Genomic DNA, 20,303 nt, shown 5'->3' on the forward strand with positions numbered 1-20,303 from the left:
TATTTATCTATGTCCTCAAAGTCTCATACATATTCACGCATCTCTTAGCACACCTGCTATTTTCTTAGGGCTAGACTGATTTGGAGACAGCCCAGAGGCCTTAATGATGAGATGTTGGCATTTTGCCCCTACCTAGCCAGAGTCATACTGGGCAAGACCTGCCATGAACCAGTGCCAGGACGTGGCAGGCAAGGTGCTGTAGTCTGAGAACTATTGCCTGACATTTGCCTGCATGTATGTGATCAAAAGTTCTGAACACTGATATGTGAAATGCTTTGTGATCCTAGAATGTAGCTTGCTAAGGGGGAACTTGACATGTCTTAAGCTCCCTGCAATTTTTCTGCCTGATGCCCTTTACAGATCCGTTTTCTGTTTCTCCATTTGAGGGGTATAAAGAGCTATACCATTACTATGCTTGCTGGCCTGGGTATGGACTCTCTTAGTTCTCCCAGCTTTTGACTCTTGTCTTTCGTTATCTCTTTATTTTGTTTTCATCCCTGGTCTTCCCTCTGAGATTCCCTTCCAGAAACCTTATATTGCTGGGACAGGTCTTCTTTTCTGATTACTAATGTAATTCATAATGAGCACATGAACATCACAATATCCCGAATATCTTATTCCTCCTCATAGATGGGCCTGTATTTAACCTCTTGTCTTCTTGCTCCTCCATTTCTTGTATGCCAATGCAATGTTCTGAAAGGCCTACCTTTGAGTGTACATTAGACAAGAGAGGTCCATGAAAGTGCTGTCACCAAAAAAAAAAAATCCCCTCTGCCACTGCTGTACCTCAGAGTTTTCCTTACCCTCCACTTTCCTCAGGGAAGGTTGTACTCACGCCTAGTCTTGTGTAGCTCACTCTGGTGTAAATTGCCTTTGGCCTTTAACCTCTGCATCTAATCTGTTATTATCTATAAGTTTTGCAAGTGTTCTTGGTCTTTAATAAACTGTTATCTTCCTAGTTCAGATTCACTGGGCAGTGTGCACAGACATGACCACACAAACGCGGGTGAAATTGCACATCCTCTCAAAACCTTGCCGCGGTCTTATATACCAAAATTGTATAATTTGGATGCATTTGTGCGTTTTACATGCAGTTATACAAACCAAATAAAACAAACTCACAAAGTAGCATTTTATATTAACCTTTAAGGATGATTAACAAATGTTGGCCAGACACAAATTGATATAGCTTGTTTTAAATAGTATAACGCTGCTTTATACAGACACGTCTCAACATTTTTAGCTTTTCTTGTCTTAGTACGCCATTTATTGTGCTAGTTCTATAGTGTGTCTAGTGTGCCATTCACTCCCTCCCCTCCTCACAGGCAATCTTCATTTCCTATAAACACATGGAGTCTCACTTTCCTGTTGACTACAGGAAGCGACATTTACTACTACTTCATACCATCAACTATATCAAGTTCTTTACATAACTTGTATACTCTTCTCAACAGTCTACAATGGAAAATATTGCTAATTCACACATTAACAAAGTGTATCACCGAGGGGCTGTGCGGCTGCTGCAAGCTCTAGGAAAAGGCATGCCTTGCTTATCAAACTTCGTGTACTTTCTGATAATGTATGAAGTTCCAACATTCCAACCATGTGACCGTCTCCTCCCTGAACTTGTGTGTCATCTTCCCTATACCCATGATTCTAGATCTATTTCTCCTTGCATAATGATTCTGGTCTTGTTGGATTGGGGTTTTACTTGATGACCTCACTTTAACCTTGTTACCTCTATAAACACCACATTGTATTTTCTTCTCTGTCCCTTTTGCTATTTTGGTAATTATTTGATTTTATTTACTTGTCCATTCATGTAGGAATGATAAATTTTTATTTTTAATTTTCAATAAGCAATTTGAATAAAGTTTTCTTCATTTTTTTTTACTAAATTTCCACATCAGTAATATTAAATATTAAACAAGAAATACATACATACATACATGAATATTATATACTCAAATATTAAAAGATACATATACTCATGAAACAGGAAGATGCACATATGTGTACACACACGAAGCAAGCAACACATTTTTCCCTTGCTTACTTCTACATTCTTAAATTTCTTTCTACAGAAAGATATTTTGAGTCCAGCTCTAAACATTAAACCACAATTTAAATTTTCAGTGATACGTTTTGTCTTCTAAAAATAATTCTTACTTTTCACTTCATAGTCACACACAATAACTATACATGCATCTTTTTTTTATTGAATTCTTTCTTACTCTGGTTATGATCTATAATTCATATCTTTGTTAATTTCAGTAGGAATTTTATTCTTTGAGATTTTATACCTTTTAGACTGAAAAAATGTTTAGCCTTCAAGTATGACACATTTTATATATATATATATATATATATATATATATTATATAATATATATTAGAAAAATATGTATCAACACTCCATATCTTGATTTCTAGTTCAACTCAACAGACTGAACTTATATTTTTAACACTTCTTTCCTAAATTCCATTAGGATGAAAAGGAATATAAATAAGATAACATTCATCCTGTGCTGAAAAGTTAGAAAATCTAATTTATATCTAGAAAATTAAGACATTCTTAGGACATTTGTAGCTACAGATGTATCAGAAAGAATGATGCCTAACAATCTCTGAAAACATGTAGCCCCCCAAAGGTTAGAGGACCCACAGAACTCTCCAGCAGAACACAGAGGACATTTGATAATCCCGGAGCTTGCTGGAAATGGGGCTGAGTGTTAGATGATCAGCAGCACTGGGAAACATCCTGAGCTCCCAGGATACAAGAGCTAATCAAGACAAACTGCCTCCCCTTGCAGAATTACATATAAATAAGAATTAACTGAAAATCCATAGCAAAAATCATCAGTCTTCCCTGCTTTTATATGAATGGCAGCCAACTGATTTGTTGTAGAATATTATTTTAAGCTGTGCTACATTTGTTTATGCTGTGGAACATTTGTTTAATGAGGCAAAGATGTGTTGCATTCTTTTATGTTGTATTTGTTTAACTCTGTGAAGCTGTGTTACTGTGCTTGCCTAAAACACCTGATGGTCTAATAAAGAGCTCAACGGCCAATTGCAAGGCAGGAGAAAGGATGGGTGGGGCTGGCAGGCAGAGAGAATAAATAGAAGGAGAAATCTGGGAGGAGAGGGAGAAAGAACAAGAGATCAAGAAGTGAGAAAATAGAGGGCCACCCACCCAGACACAGAATAAGAAGTAAGGAAAAGTTTAAAGAAATAGAGAAAGATAAAAACCCAGAGGCAAAAGGTAGATGAAATAACTTAAGAAAAGCTGACAAGAAATTAACCAAGCTAAGACTGGGCTTGTATAAGTAATAATAAAACTCTGTGTGTGATTTATTTGGGAGCTGGGTGGCTGGCCCCCAAAAGAGCAAAAGAGGAAAAGAGCAAAAACAACCAACAACACTGATTTGTTAACTCCTAGCAAATTGTTAAAATACAATCTCGAATAAACTCAGAGCTCTTGCCTCAGGGATCTGCCAGCTATAACACTGAGTACAGGTTATAGTTGGCTGGCTTTTCAGCTGCATTTCCATTGGTTGGGCTTTGTTTCTGATTCAATGTCCTCAAGGTAATTGATTCAAGTATCTGTGTATTTCAGAAGGGAGAAAAAGTTTGAAGACTGCAGCAAATAAGTTAGTCATAAGGTCAGAGACTTCCTCAGCTGTAGTCAAATTCCACTAAATAGGAAAGCAGCAGCCTTTGGTCAATTTCAGGGAAGGAATGGTAAGTGGATCTCTATTATCTATCTATCTATCTATCTATCTATCTATCTATCTATCTATCTATCTATCTATCTATCTATCTATCTTTCTATCTATCTATCTATCTATCTATCTATCTATCTATCTATCTATCATCTATGTATAGATCTAAAGATCTATAGATGTATATGATCCTCAATGTTTTAAATAATACTTTTATTTATTTTCCAAAAATTTCATATATATACACACTTAATTTTAATCATTGCCTCCCTCCTTTAAGACCCAGAGGAACTCCTACCCCAGTTACCAAACATAGATTCTAGTAAGCGCCAAGTGAGCATCTGTGCACGGGTATGGGGCCATCCACTGAATTAGCTGTATTTGTTTACTTTGTGAAACACATATACAAAATGTTAAAGAAAAGTTAGCACAGAGAAGAAACTTTTCTTTAACATTTTGCATTGTTTTCTGTGCCCAGTACCTGGATTTTTTTCCCTCTTTTATATTGCAGAGGTAAAATCCCTGGCAAAAGAAACTTAAGGGATAAAGGACTTATTCTGGCTTACAGTTTCAGAGGCAACCAGTCCATCAGGGCATTGAAGATTGCAGCCATTAGGGAAGGCACAGTGGCAGGAACAGGAGGTTGGCTGGTCACACAAAATCCACTCTTGGGAAGTAGACAGTGCACAAAAAATGGGGCAGAGCTTAAAACCTCAGCACCCATCTTCCAGTGGCATACATCCTCCAGCAAGGATCCACCACCTAAATGGTCCACAACTCTCTGAAACAGCACCAAGAGCATAAAAAGTAGTTGAAGGAGGAAAGGCATGTCAGATTCTATGGATAGGTAATTGGTATTATTAAGGTTAACACAATATTATGTAACAGATTTGTAGAGACAAGAGAGCCACCAAGAGCATAGATTTACATTCTGTTTAGTTACCTTGGTATGTAGTGACTAAGCAGGAACAAACAGAGCCTGGTTCCAGGACCCCAGTGGGTTCTACAGCACAGCAGTGTGCAGCCAGAAGTTCAGGAGCTGAGGGAGTTGCTGGAATATGCGTTAACAGCTAGCTCAGCCTTCCTTCCTTGTCTCCCTCTCCAGGGATTTGTGGAGCACTTGTGTGCTGCTTGTGGTAACTGCAGGCAGCAAGAAAGGTTGGCAGCTTTCTCTCTCCTCTTTTCTTCCCCCTTTGCTTTAAGCTAAGAGCTGTCATGTGTGTTGGAAAGGGTATTTCTTTTTTGAAGTGGAAAAATTTTATTGCACTTAGATGCAAAACTTTCTCCTGCAAAATATAAAACTGACTTTTACATTTTTCTAAATTCTAGAATTTACCACTTCCTGAGGTGGGAGAAGAAATATGTGTGCATGGGTGTATGGGAGTATTTGTGAAAATGCTGGTCATATAACAGATGTGTATTCTAAATCAAATACACACACAAACATACACACACATACAAACACACACACACACACACACACACACACACACACACACACACACACACACACCACTTACCTGTTGTAGTGGTATACATTTTGGACAGGAGGGGACTTGTAGTGGGTAGCCATTCCAGCTTGGATCTGGAAGTTCCAACCCCCATTGAGACTCTGGCAACTGCCACGCCTATGAGGCGGGGCCAAGGGAGGCATCTGGAAACCCGAGAGAGACCTGGATGGGCAAGTGCTCTCTCAGTTCCTGGACCCTAGACGGTAGAGGTGGACCGAGCAGAGCTCCAGAGAACACCGCTGGACTAAGATACACCTTCCCCAGACCCCTGCGATCTACCTATCCCTTCATTTGTAAGTCACCCACTAAGTAAATCTTCTTCTTTTTTTTTTTTTTTTTTGGTTTTTCAAGACAGGGTTTCTCTGTGCAGCTTTGTGCCTGTACTGGAACTCACTGGGTAGCCCAAGCTGGCCTCGAACTCAGAGAGATCCACCTGGCTCTGCCTCCTGAGTGCTGGGATTAAAGGTGTGCACCACCACTGCCCGGCTGTAAATCTTCCTTTTAACTACGTGGAGTGGCCTTAATAATTTCACCAATATCTGGTGCCCAACATGGGGCAAATTCGCCGGTAGGATTTGCTGAAGGAGGCGGGGGTGGATGGCGGGATGGCCGGGAGCTGGAGGAAGCTGGGGTGGCAGGAGCGGAGCCTGCACCCAGGGAGGAGGGGGATGCCTCACTCACAGCGGTTTTTCACTGGTCTCAGGGCTAAGCTAGGGAGCTGAGACCCGACTAGCTGCTCCCTTTTTGGGGAATGGAACCGTGTAGGCGTTCCCTGGTTCTAAGGAACTTTGCAGGCGGGTTTAGGTACCCGCCAGCCGGGGAGGAGGCTGAGGGCCGGAGCCACGCAGGCCTTTGGAATTTGACCCACGTGGGCGCCAGATATTGGTGAAATTATTAAGGCCACTCCACATAGTTAAAAGGAAGATTTATTTAGTGGGTGACTTACAAATGAAGGGATAGGTAGATCGCAGGGGGTCTGGGGAAGGTGTATCTCAGTCCAGCGGTGTTCTCTGGAGCTCTGCTCAGTCAACCTCCACTGTCTAGGGTCCAGGAACCAAGAGAGCACTCGCCCATCCAGGTCTCTGTCACGCCTCCCTTGGTCCCACCTCATAGGCGTGGCAGTTGCCAGAGTCTCAATGGGGGTTGGAACTTCCAGATCCAAGCTGGAATGGCTACCCACTACAGGGACTTAATAGAGTGTGTAAATGGCATCCAAGGAACCAATTATGAGAATACTCTATTTTATTTCTACTATCTCTTCGTACTGTGCAAATTCTGTCTAAAGTGCCATGTGCCTTTGTGTTTTTAATATCTTCTGGGAGGGTTGGTGTGGTGGTATTTTATTTGTGCTGAAATGTGGTGATATTTTGTTTGCATGTTAATAAATAAAGTTTCCCTGGAGATCATAGGAAATAGCAAGCCATTAACACAAAGTCAGGGCAGTGGTAGCACATGCTCTTATTCTGATCACTTGGCAGGCAGGGTCTCTGTGTGTTCAAGGTCACACTGGGAACAGAGCCAAGCATGGTGACACACGCCTTTAATCCCAGTACCAACCCTAGAGACCTGGAGGTCTGTACAGATAGGCAGTGACAAGGAAGTGAGGTAGCTGGGCTAAGAGCCAATGAAAGGGCAGAATAGCAAGGCAATAAATGCACAGGCAGACAGAAAGTAACTCACTTTGGGAGGCTACAGAGCTGGTGAAGAAAGGTGGTTGGTGGCTCTCACTATTTCCCTGATCTCTAAGACTTCCACCCCCATATTTGGCTCCATGTTCTTTGTTTAATAAGACTGCTTAGAAATTTGTCTACAGGTTGGAGGGTTCCTTTTTCTAACCAAGGGGAAGAAAATTCAGAGGACAGTATAGAAAATGATTTACCATAATTATTCCTGATAAGAAATGTAAATGTAAACATTCAACATTTATATTTTGAGTTTGAATATTATTTTCCCCAAATTAAAAACATGACTTTTGAAAGTACAATTCAACCCCCAAGGAAATTGTTTTCTATTAAGTTATTTGGGACCTACAGAACACTATAATTAGGACAAATAAATGAGACTTGACCAATGGTCAAGCAGTAATTGATTTGCAGATAAGGAAGTTGAACCTTTGACAAAGTATTTGTCCAATGTGGCACAAGCGAGGTCAAATGATTATAAGTTCTAAAAGAAGCCATTTGAGTTTCCAGTAGAGTTCACTAAAGCATTGCATGTTGTTTCACAATTTTTACACAACTGGTACACTAATATTTATATGAAAGTTGGCTTAATGCTCCACAGTTATATATATATATGTTTCACTTAGTATTTTTCTACAATGTATTTGATCATTAAATTTGAATAATTCTGCTTCTAAACAGACCAGAAAGAATTGGTTGATTTTTGGTTGTGTTTCATAGTATTATTAAGGATGCTTCCTGCATAAAGCCTGGATTTTGGAAGTTTTTTGACAGGTACAATACCTGTTTCTTGTTTCTCCAGTGTAGCCCACATGAAATTAACAGGATGCAGATGTGAACAACAGTTTGAGATAAATACAGCTATTTCTGAATGGTGTAGGGTAGAATGATGGCTAATCTTTGCCAAAGTGATTGCATTTAGAATCACTGGGGAATCACATCTTTGAGCGTGTCCATGGGCATGCATCTAGAAAGGTTTAACTGAAGAAGAAAGAGCCACACTGAATGTGAGTAGCACCATCATGGGAGCCCAGGTTGAATGAATAGCAGAAAGTGAATTGAGTTGTCATAGTGCTGCTCTTTCTTGAAATCTGACTGCAGAATCAATGTGACCATCTTCCAGACACTCCTACATATCTTCCCCATGATGAGATAAACCAGGCAAGCCACTCTTCTCTTTGGTTGCTTTTTATCAGATCATAGCAACAAGAAAAGAGACCAATGCAAGTGGCATTTGGAAGGGTGGCTTTTGATTTATGTTACTCAGTCCACTGAAAACAAGATTGTTCAATGGGTCATCCTGTCCTCATACACACATTGTGATGAGTAGTTGCAGATATCAACTTTCCTGGGCTATGATTTTCTGCATATTTAATCACATATCCTTCTGACTGTGACTCTGAAGGTGCTTCTGAATGACATCTGAGTCAGTAGAATTGGTAAGAAACATTACCCTCCTCAATCTTGCCTAAACTGATCCACTGTAGACCTGAATAAAGCAAAAAGGCTAAATAAGGAAAGAGATCATTCTCCCCCTTTTTTTGACTGTCTTGGAACTTGACATTGACCTGATGGTATCATCAGCTCACCAAAGTATCTGGTTTGCCACTTGTGACTCTAGAGACTTCTTAGCCACTGCAGTTGGATGAGTCAATTCCTTATAATTAAAGTTTGTCTATTTTCTACCCTGTCAGTCTTCCCTTCACCTTCAATCCCAGTTCCACATACATTATAAAACTGGAATCCTAACTGTTCCCAGCTAAAGCCTTGGCTCCTAAAGGCTCAATCACTCAGGGTTAACTGTCTATAACAACTGAGCAGATGGACATTTGTGAAGACAGGAAAAGAGCTTTGTTTTCTATCCCTCATGGGGAAGAATAGAGGTACAATGACCTAATGTATATTTTTAAGATGCCAATAAAAACTTCAGATTTAAATGGAGAGGAAACAGAAGCTGTGAGCAAGAAGTATGCATGGGTAAGTGGTCTTTGTCAAACTGTGGTCTGGTTGATCATTATCTGGTCAAGTAGGGTCTTGCATGAGAAAATTTCTGCTTCTTGGAAGTGATTGCAACTCTTGCTAGAGGATAGTTATGCATCATAGCTATTATTTCCTGGAATCCAAGGAAATTGCAGGGGAAGATGATACAGTGAAAGAGCAAGACCAAAGATGAAACTGGGCTGTTTTAAGTTTAGGGTAGTGACTGGAGATATTACAGAACAGAAAGTTGTATGAGCTGGTAGTTGAAATCTCTTAATTATGACATTAATTTAAATATTGAAAATACTGTAGTTACTCTTGATGCCTACAGCCTTACAAAAGCAGTGCAGGTAGACAGATATTCCTTGTATAAGTAACATGCCTGTTCTATCTCCTTTTCTGTTACTCAGATAAACACCGGAACTAACAGTTACTTGGGGTGAAAGAGATTCACTTTGTCTAACAGCTTAGAGTCCACCAGTAGGTGAAGGCAAGGCAGGAACTCAAGCCATAACCTGGAAAAGGGATCATGGAAGAACACTACTTACTGGCTTGTTCTAACTCATGTTCAGTTACCTTCCTTATATAGCCCAGGCCTACCTGCATAGCATGGCACTTCCCACACTGGGCTGGACCTTCCTACATCAATTAGCAAACAAAAAAAATTCCCACAGACATCTCCACAGGCCAGTCTGATGGAAGTAATTCTTTCACTGAAGTTTCTGCTCCCCATGTGTGTCAAGCTGACAACCAAGATTAGACATCACAATGCATATCTGAAGACTTCAACCAGAGCTTAAATAGTAAATGAAGCTTATGAAAACATGAATGCAGAGCTACCAAGTTTTAGTTACCCTTTGGTAATCTACAGGCCCAACTGTAAAGTGAGTACCTTTAAGTAAGAGTAGCCTATAAGTCCCTATTACACTATTGATTCTATTTCTCTGAGGAAATTTGACTGACACACTACCTGGACAAAATACCTAAAGCAATAGAGCAGGTACAAATAATGAAGAAAACAATTAAAGTCCCCCTGCCACATCTAGAACACAAGGTAAAGACAATTGTGTATGTATATTTGAATGAACACATATCTACTGCTGTTAGAAAATATGAAAGCCTCAGCAAATATATAGCACAGATCCTAATTAGGAATAACATTTATCTAAAGCATCATTCTCATCTTGTGTGAGTCAAATGTCATAAAGATGACAAATATCATTTCTGGACTCAAGTTATGTATAACTTACCTGTTTTCATTTAAAATCCAAGTATTTTACTTTATATTACAATGTTAATAGTGAGGGCTTGAAAGATGCTCAAGGGTTAGGAGAGCATACTGCTTTTGCAGAAGACCAGGGTTTTCTACCAGCACCTACATGGTAGCTAAAAACTATCTGTTGCTCTTTTTCCAGGAAATCTGATGCTCTATATGACCTCAGAAGTCCTCTACACTCATGTTGTAAGAAACCCATACAGGCACATACATATATACACATAAATTTAAAAGAATAAATACAGATTAAAATATAAAATGTTAGTACAAAGATTAGAGAATAGAAATTATTGACTAGCAGCATCAAATAGGGAAAATAGATTTTGGAAAATTAATCATAAATTTTACATTAAAATTAATTTACACAATACAAAAGCAAAATAAAGCTTCATTTGACAATTCTTTTACCTTTTCTACCAAACTAAATCATTTCAATAAATCATACATAATTATTTTTGCTTTTAGTTTTATTGATTTATTTACAAATTCATTTACTTATTTATTCACTGATTACTGAAAATGTGTAGTGAGGCATTACCATGTAGAAAGCACAATATTGTCAACGAAAACTCACTGCTCACATAGAAGAGTCCTTGCATTGTACATAGGCACAATAAATTCGAAACTACTAAATGATATCTTAATTTATCCTAGTAAAGATGATAAATGATATAGGAAAAACAGATAACGGGAAGGAAGATGAAGACCACATGGCACACTTGCCAACATTAATGGTGTGATTCCATTTTATTCCCTTAAGGAACTGAAGGAGGACACAGAGAATTCAGTATAAAAACACTGTAGGCCGAAAGTGATCAACACAGAAGACTGAGAAGACACTGTATAAAAATATCTTGATTAATGATTCCCAACCAATATGAAAACTTCTGATGTGAGTTTCACACACAATGTTTAAGTTATTTTTTATAGCTCCAATTCTTTAACACTCTTTACATAGTCATTTTCTGTTATGGGGAGACAGCAATAAAAAATAATGAGTTATAAAAATTCTACCAAGTCCCAATAAAAAAAATAAAACCTGTCTGTGAAACCTGTGCAAGATGAGTGTTGGTGGCTGTTGTCATGAGCCACCTGATGCTGAGTCTCTTCAAGTGAGGTACTGGCATGAAGATCAGAAGTTATCCTACAGATGTTGCTGTCCTAGGCTGGGACACAGGAGGGATCTGGAAACTACATCTGTCTTTGAAACATAATATGTGATGGCAGTTGAGAACTTCCAAAGGTCACTTTCACAAATTGTTATAGAGATCTATTTTAAATGTCTGTTTTAGCACAAATGAACAGGTGAAATCACATAAGTCCAATGCTGAAACAAGTGTTCTGTCAACTAAAGTGTTTATAACTCTGTTTTGTGCTCAAAACAGTGGCAGCAAACTCATTCTTAGAATGTAAGTATCCTGAAATAGGCATTTTGCCCTTCAAAAGAACTGGTAATTGAAAGTTAAATAATAACATTGAAAATTCTGACTCACAGTCACAGAAGACTCTTCAAAGCTATTCTTTCCGTGGGCAGGTGTATCTTATTTTATTGTGTGTTTGTGCATGGATGCATGTGGGAGGTGAGAGAGACAGGGAAAAGGGAGATGAGAAAAGGGGAGGGGAAAGAATTTGTATACCATTTTAACTTTCTATTGTGCTGGATTGTTTTATATCAACTTGACACAAGCTAAGGTCTTCTGAGAGGAAGGAGCCTCAAGTAAGAAAGTGCCTCCATAAGATCCAGCTGTAGACAAGCCTGTAGGGTCTTTCCTTAATCAATGATGGGGAAGGGCCCCAGCCCACTGTGGGTGGATCCATCCCTAGGCTGGTGGTCCTGGGTTCTATAAAAAAAAAAAGCAGGCTGAGCAAGCCACAAGTAGCAAGTCAGTAAACAGCAACCCTCCATGCCCTCTACATCAGCTCCTGCCTCCTGTCCTGTTAGAGTATCTGTCCTGGTGTCCTTCAATGGTGGACTACCATGTAGAAGTGTAAGTCAAATAAATCCTTTCTTCCCCAACTTGGGTTTGATTATGGTGTTTCATCATAGCAACCGTAACCTGCTGGGCCATGCCTGACTATCAAACAGTCCTTGAAGGGAGGAGTGAGGATTAATATATAATAGATATGAAAAATAGAGATATAGACAATGTAAAAGAAAAAGACAGAGACAGAGAACAGCATCGGGAGGGCTCTGGATCAATACCACAGTTACCCTAAATTTATTCCTCATGAACTTTTTATACAACAGCAAGGGGAAGGTAAAAGACCTCCCCTTTCAAGCACACAGTGGTTCAAAGTACAAACAAGTGTAAACACTGCCTTAATTCTTAAAATATCTAGTAGCCACACCTTAGGGCAAAACATCCTGTAAATAGATGTCACAGTATAAGACACCTGGTAACCATGCCTTTGGACAAAACATCCTACTATGCAGCCTTGTGGGGCAAAACAAACTTGGATTCTCCGACCTTAAGTCAAGATGGAATGAAGCCAAACTATAAAGTCTCCGTGGGCCCCCACAGTAACCCCAACGAAGTCACCTGACCCATTGACAGCATACCCATCACAACACAATCGCCTGGTGTGCCTTACCACCACAGTGTCATTTTAGATTCTCAAAAGCAAAGTGCTTGGGCTTGGTTTCTAGAAATAAAATGATAAATGTGGATTTTTAGATTGAAGAACACCCAAGGATTAATATCTCCTGGCCACCAAGGGAATCTAAGGGTGGAAAATAAAACACAATTTCTTCATTGTAACACTTCATCACTTAAAATCGATAATGTTGTGACCCAGTGACCAATGTTGGTAAAAGAAAATCAAAGCATGGGATAGATACTTCATGTTACAGAATGCAATGATTATGTCTAACGTGCAAGGGCTGGGTCCTTTTTCATTGTATAGCAGGGTAGACTTAGCATAAAATTTAGGGAATTGGGGAATGGCATTCTTTCCTAGAGAACAAAATCTGTTTAACTCATGTAGCCGGACTTTGCAAGGCCATTGAGTAACACAAATTGGAATCTAGCTGAGTGCCTGAGGGCTGTTCTGCTCCTACTTGTTCTCGGGAATTCTACTTGAGATGTTTCTGCCTTTGTTTTCAATGCTTTATATAAGCTGTGGCTAAAATTGGGGCTTCATTAAGACTGGGAATCATTTCAGGTTTTTCTGGTGACTATTTAAAAGACTTGGTTTTGTATTTATGTGTATGTGCATCTGTAGAGACAGGAAGAGGAAGTCATATCCCTGGAAACTTGAATCATGAACAGTGATTATCTATCCAAGGTGAGTTCTCAGAACAAAACTTGAGTCCTCTGCAAGAGCAGTAAGCATGCTTAACCACTGGGCCATCTCTCCAGGCCCAACAATAGTTTAGTTTTGCTGAATGAGATCATCCTGTCTCTCCCCCCCCTTTTTTCTCAATGTGATCATTCTGTCTCTCTCAAAGAAATAATATTTTTCTTTGAGTAAGATCCATTTCCAGTCCCAAGAAAGGTATACTAATGTGGCTTTAAAAACCTTAAGACTATGCATATATTTCTTCCTCTAGGTTGTACTGTGTGTAACATTGCTGTGGATATCGTTCTGTATAAATAAAACACTGATTGACAAGTGGCCAGGCAGGAAGTATGGGTGGGACAAGGAGAGAGGAGAATTCTGGAAAGTGGAAGGCTGAGTGAGGGAGACACTGCTAGCCGCCTCCATGACCAGCAGCATGTGAAGACACCGGTAAGCCACGCGCTATGTGGAAAGGTATAGATTCATAGCAATGGGTTAATTTAAGATATATGAACAATTAGCAAGAAGCTTGCCATGGCCATTCAGTTTGTAAATAATATAAGCATCTGTGTGTTTATTTTATAAGTGGGCTGTTGGACTGTCAGGGCTTGGCGGGACCCGGAGAGAAAACTCCAGCTACATAACATAGTCTGGGCTTTTGAAACAATGAATTAAGAACTTGTAATCATACTCACAGAATAAACTAGTATCTTGATGTTGGTGTTAAGATCTTGGGAGCTGCAGCTGCAAAGCCTGCAATAGGCCAGACAACTCAGGCAAAACAAAACTGAGACACACTTAAAACTGTTCCCAGCTCTCCCTTCCTTGTTCCTTCTGGGGTGCCCCTTTCCTGTGTTCTTGAAGGCTTGGAGAAGATGGGATCTATTCCAAAAATAGGCTTGCCACATATTTTAATGAATAGATATGGTTATGGTAACCCATGCACTTCATTTGCTCCAGACAATAAAGATTTCTTCAGTAGAACACTTGGTTGTTCCACAATGATCCTATGCATATCTTCATACATGTTTAATGAAAGCTGTGTCTGAATAAGCTGTTTCTTTTCAGACTTGTCCCTGCCAAACTTTCCTAATGACGTAGTACACTAGGAGGTTAAGAATTCATTTTTGCAAGACTTTCTCTTAAAAAGATTTTTAAGTACTTTCTATTAAATTTATTTATTTTATATCCCAACCACAGTTTCCCCTCCCTCATTTCCTCCCATTTCCTCCCCCCACCTCCCTTCAGCCCCCTTCCCCAATCCATTCCTCCATTTCTATTCAGAAAAGGGCAGACTTCCCCTGAATATCAACAAAACATGGCATATCAAGTTACAGTAAGACTAAGTACCTCCCCTTGTATTAAGGTGCAGCAAGGCAACCCAGTATGAGTACTAGGTTCCCAAAAGCCAGCCAAAGAGTTAGAGACAGCGTCTGCTCCCACTGTTAGGAGTCCTGCAAGAAGACCAAGCTACACAACTGTCACATACATATAAGAGGGACTAGGTCAGTCCCATGAGGCTTCCTGGTTGTAGTTGTCGGTTCAGACTCTGTGAGCTCCCATGAGCCTAGGTTAGTTGATTCTGTGGGTTTTCTTGTGGTGTTCTTGACCCCTCTGACTCCTACAATCCTTCCTTCCTTCCTTCCTCCAGCAGAATTCCTCAAGCTTGGTGTAATGTTTGGCTGTGGGTCTCTACACATTTTAAAGTTCTTAGGGTGCCTAAAGCCAACAGAAATGTCCCTGGTATCAAATAATGTCAGTGCAAATATTATGGATACAAAGGGACCTGTTCATGTTTTCTGTCAAGCATAGCAACGCAATATTCTTTCATGGGCTGAGAACCTCACCTGCCTCTATTTTATTGTTAACTCCCAAATGCCAGCCATACTCAGCAAAAGCAGCCTAGGTTACCTCAGACAGATCTTACATTCAGAACAGTGACCTGGCAGGGGTGAGGGTGACAGAAGCTAGGAGGTAGCTCCTGAAGTGGCAACCTCAGCAGGCAGCTCCTAAATGTGTGCTTTTGATGGATGCTCCATTGTATCCAGGCTAGCTACAATATGCCCTCTGGAAAAACAGATACATATATGGCAAATTAGATGCCTGCTATTTTGAGATGAGTTGTATACAAATGTTTATTTGGACATGCAGTCTATTTGCAACACTATAATAAATGTCAATAGCACATTACTTAGTGGTAGAGAGGGAAGCGCTTTTAAATTTTTTTCTGAGTATAATTTCAATTTGCTAGATTTTAAGCTGCAATAAAAGTACAAAATGGTTTTAAAGTTTTTTTATTACCTCTATGTGAACAAAGTAGTTTTTGATGTGACTCTCAAGGATTTGAGGAAATATTAAAAATCATGATCAGGAATTGCCAGTAGCCAGCTCAATCATAAAATCAAACATAAAAGTCTATTTTCATGAAAGTGAGCTTAAGTTCCTCATTAAAGGAAAGAATTGAAAAGATTTCATTGGGAAGTTTTATATAAGTTCAATATTTAATGCCTTTTCTATCACTTTTATCCCATTTTCCCAATATTGTTATGTTAGATTTTTAAATGGAGCTTGTCAGAAAGGTCCCTTTAGACACCCTAGATCTACTTGTTTCCTCCAGTAAGTTTGTAGTCATTGTATTTTTTTTTTAAACTGGAAGATGTTGAAAAACATTCCACAGTTTACTGGATTTTATTCAAAAAAGTATAATTGTACTTGTTTTTAAGTTTTTAATTTAACAAACCTTTGAAACATGCATACATTAAAAACACAGGCTGTGTTCATAGTAGTAAATAGTTGCACAGAGTTTTTATACAAGTATGCGTTGCACAATGTAGTTAAGCATAGCTGCATCCTTAAACTTTCTATATTTCACACTGAAGCACCCACTAGTCTTCTTTCTAGATTTTTGAGACATATAATACATAATCACTATCTCAATCACACCACTGTGTAATAGCAAACCAGAATTTTGTATTCCCATTTAACTGAAACAAGGTACCCATTGACCAAACTTTCCCCGTACCCTTTAGTCCTGAGTCTAAAATTATGCTCTATATTTCTGTGTCTTTAGTATAAGATAATACACAGAGCACATTTGGGCCATTATAGGAAGAATTAATTGTACCTTCTTTCTTAAAAATACTATTAAGGTGAATAAATGCCCATTCTTCAGGGAATCTGTCCCATGCATCTCTGTATTTTGACAAACATTACTTCTCTCTTACTGTTTGATATGTAAATGTAGATACCATAAGGAAAAAGTGGATAAATACGGAGAAATAATAAATACCCTCTTTGGAAGAAAGTAATTTTAACTTCTAACTATCTCCTGTGTCTGGTTTAGGGTTTCTTTGTGTGATTTTTTTTGTTTTAATAAACTAAATTTTACTATAAAACTTGCAAATAAATAAGAACATCACACACAAAGTTCATACAACTTAACAGAATATTACTCGTCTTTAAAGAAAGATGAAGTTAAGGGTGTTGTATGGAAATGGGTTTAGGTTTTAATTTTCTCTCCTTTTATCTTCATTCTTTGAGAATTTCAAACAATTGTTTGATGTTTCCACTTCCCTTCATCAGCTCCTACGAGAATCACCTCCACTCTCTACCCACTCAATTTTGTGTCCCTTATATTTTTCTCCATTGTGGACCCTGGCCTTCCCATATTGAGTAAACTGTTGCCTGCTTGCTGACCTTGACCAGATGTCCTCCCTATGCTGAATCCCTGCGGATTTCCTTCTTACTGAACACTCACCAGAGGTTCTTTGTTCATGTATCCTCCACTTGGTGTAAATAGCTTAGATGCAAGAATGTAGAACATTGGGTAGTGAACTTCTGCCCTCCGGGGATCCTCCATTGTGCTGTAAGCCTGTATTTAAGGTTTTCTCCCTCTTTCAATAAATGGCATTTGGCATTCTGCTGTGGCAAATGACTTGCTGTCTCTTGTCTCTATTTTTTAATCCACAGCCCCTCCCTAGGGCATGGTGAATGGGTGGTGGTGGCGCTAGCACGAGCACTACCACAACTCCCCATCAAGTACAACTTATGCTACCCCTATACTTTAGAATGTGAGGGTGTCCATTGGAGCATGGTTGACATTTCAGTGGCAAGACCCTTAAAGAAAACTAACTCTCCATCTCCCAGGAGCTCTCAATTGCCATTAGCTCCTTAGATAGGGGTAGGACTCTGTGCTCACCTATCCTCTTCCCCCTAGGGTTTTGTGTGGCTTGAGGTTGTGCAGATCTTATGCATGCTACCACAACTGGTGTGACAATATGTGTAGCTGGTCTTCTGTGTCCAGAAAATAGCCCCTTTGTAGTCATCTACCAATTCTGCACTTTATAATCTTTCTACCTATTCTTCTATACTGATCCTTGAGGCTTGGGAAGATGGGGTGTGATGTAGACGTGACATTTACGGCTGAGAAGTCCAGTTTCTTACATCCTGCACCTTAACCAGTGCTCTACCTGCTACTAGGGGAGAAAAATAATTATCAGTTGTTGTTTTTTTATTACTCTTTTTTGGGGGCCCACCACCCAGCTCTCAAATAAACCACACAAATTATAAATGTTTGGCCTTAGCTTGGCTTAGTTTCTAGCCAGCTTTTCTTAAATTTTCCCATCTACATTTTGCCTCAGGGCTTTTCCCATTCTCTTACTTCTGTAAATCTTACTCTTACTCTGTGGCTGGCTGTGTAGCTGGGTGGCTAGTCCCTGGAGCCCTCCTCCTTCTCTGGGTCCTAGATTTCTCCTTTCTCAGATTTTTCCTTCTATATATTCTCTCTGCCTGCTAGCCCCTTTTTATCCTTTCTATCCTTTCTCCTGCCTTGCTATTGTCCATTCAGTTCTTTATTAGACGATCAGGTGTTTTAGACAGACAGTGTAACACAACTTCACAGAGTCAAACAAATGTAACATAAACAAAAGTAACACACCTTAATATAACATTCTACAACAATCCATCCTCCCTAGCTATTAGCTCTGTGGGCTCTAATAACTGTCTTGGAAAGACATGCCGACTGGCACAATAGTGGCACAGATGTCAGGGGACTTTCTGATTGGATTTAAGTTCCAAGCCAAAGTTGAAACCTGTACCTAGCACTGTTGTCAGGGCCAAGTACCTGTGGCTAGACGGGGTATACTGTGGCCCTAGAAGAGAATATACTACTATGACTCTGCTAAATGGGAATCCTTATGACTTGTTCTCCTCAGAGATTAGTGCCTCTCTCAACCCCCCAAAGAGAAGCTTCTATCTGCAGTAGATGATGATAACATGGAGACCACAACTGGATAAGGTACAGAGAATAAGCGGCTGGGTGAGTTTTTTTTTTAATCTTAATAAATTTCTGTGTTAGAGTAATATAGCTAAAACTAAGATTTTCACAATCCTAAAGAGGAAGAGGAGCTTGGTTCTGAGAAATGAAAATCCTGATTAGTGACCTGGATGATAATCACTCAGACTATAAAGTGAAGAATTATTTAGATCCATTGTCTTTCAATGCAGGAAATATTTTCTCATTAAGATGATTTGAATGGGGGAGCAGTGTATTTGGGAATATTGAATAAGATATACATATACATATACACATATATACATATACATATACATATACATACATACATATATATAAATATATATAATATAAATAAATATATATATATAAAATATATATATTGGGAGTAATGAAGGGCGAGGGTCGAGGGAAAGAGAGCCTGTGGGAGCGGGAGATCCCAGCTGGATCAAGAACAGAGATGGAGAACAAGGAATAGGAGACCATGGTAAATGAAGACCACATGAGAATAGGAAGAAACAAAGTGCTAGAGAGGCCCACAGAAATCCACAAGGATACCTCCACAATAGACTGCTGGCAATGGTTGAGAGACAGCCAGAACTGACCTACTCTGGTGATGGGATGGCCAAACACCCTAATAGTCGTGCTAGAAACCCCATCCAAGTACTGAGGAATCTGGATGCAGAGATCCACAGCTAGGCCCCGGGTGGAGCGCCGGGAGTCTAATTAGCGAGAAAGAGGAGGGTTTATATGAGTGAGAATTGTTGAAACCAAGATTGGATAAAGCACAGGGACAAATAGCTAAACGAATGGAAACACATGAACTATGAACCAAAGGCTGAGGGGCCCCCAACTGGATCAGGCCCTCTGAATGGGTGAGACAGTTGATTGGCTTGATCTGTTTGGGAGGCATCTAGGCAATGGGACCAGGTCCTGTGCTCATTGCATGGGTTGGCTGTTTGAAACCTGGGGCTTATGCAGGCACGCTTGGGTCAGTTTGGGAGGAGGAGACTGGACCTGCCTGGACTGAATCTACCAGGTTGATCTCAGTCCTGGGGGAGGCTTTGCCCTGAAGGAGGTAGGAATGGGGGGTGGGCTGGGGGAAGGGGAGGGGGGCAGGAAGGGGGAGAACAAGGAAATCCATGGCTGATAGGTAGAACTGAATGGTATTGTAAAATAAAATAAAAGGGAAAAAAACTACATACAAAACATATACATGTATTACATGGAGATTATAAGATGGAAAATTTCATGACACTGGATGTTATAAAATCCCACACTGTATTGTTTCCTTCACGCTATTCCATGGCAGGCCTTCTAACAATAAGCATGCCAGTATTTCAAAATGATAAACAAATGGCTGCTATAATGTATTCCCTATTCTGTGTCAGTGTTAAATATGGTATATGACTGTAATTGTCAAAATTTCAGAGTTTGTTCTTTAGGGAAAATATATGATAAATTTCAGCCATTCCATTCCAGTGCATGAATCATTAATCAGTTTTATTTGTTTTTTTCTTACCTCAAACCTCCATGCCAATGAACTAAATTAATGAAA

The 20,303-nt window shown here is 39.5% G+C and overlaps 1 long non-coding RNA gene across 1 annotated transcript; it reads left to right on the plus strand.

Moving 5' to 3' along the window:
* Positions 1-3,476: 3,476 nt before the first annotated feature.
* On the plus strand, positions 3,477-18,770 carry LOC143269501 (uncharacterized). The gene is made up of 3 exons (XR_013045928.1): positions 3,477-3,743; positions 13,396-13,458; positions 18,666-18,770. It is a non-coding gene; the product is annotated as an uncharacterized LOC143269501 (long non-coding RNA).
* The last annotated feature ends 1,533 nt before the right edge of the window (positions 18,771-20,303 follow it).

The sequence above is a fragment of the Peromyscus maniculatus genome, chromosome 19, assembly GCF_049852395.1.
Source record: "Peromyscus maniculatus bairdii isolate BWxNUB_F1_BW_parent chromosome 19, HU_Pman_BW_mat_3.1, whole genome shotgun sequence".
Lineage (NCBI taxonomy): Eukaryota > Metazoa > Chordata > Mammalia > Rodentia > Cricetidae > Peromyscus > Peromyscus maniculatus.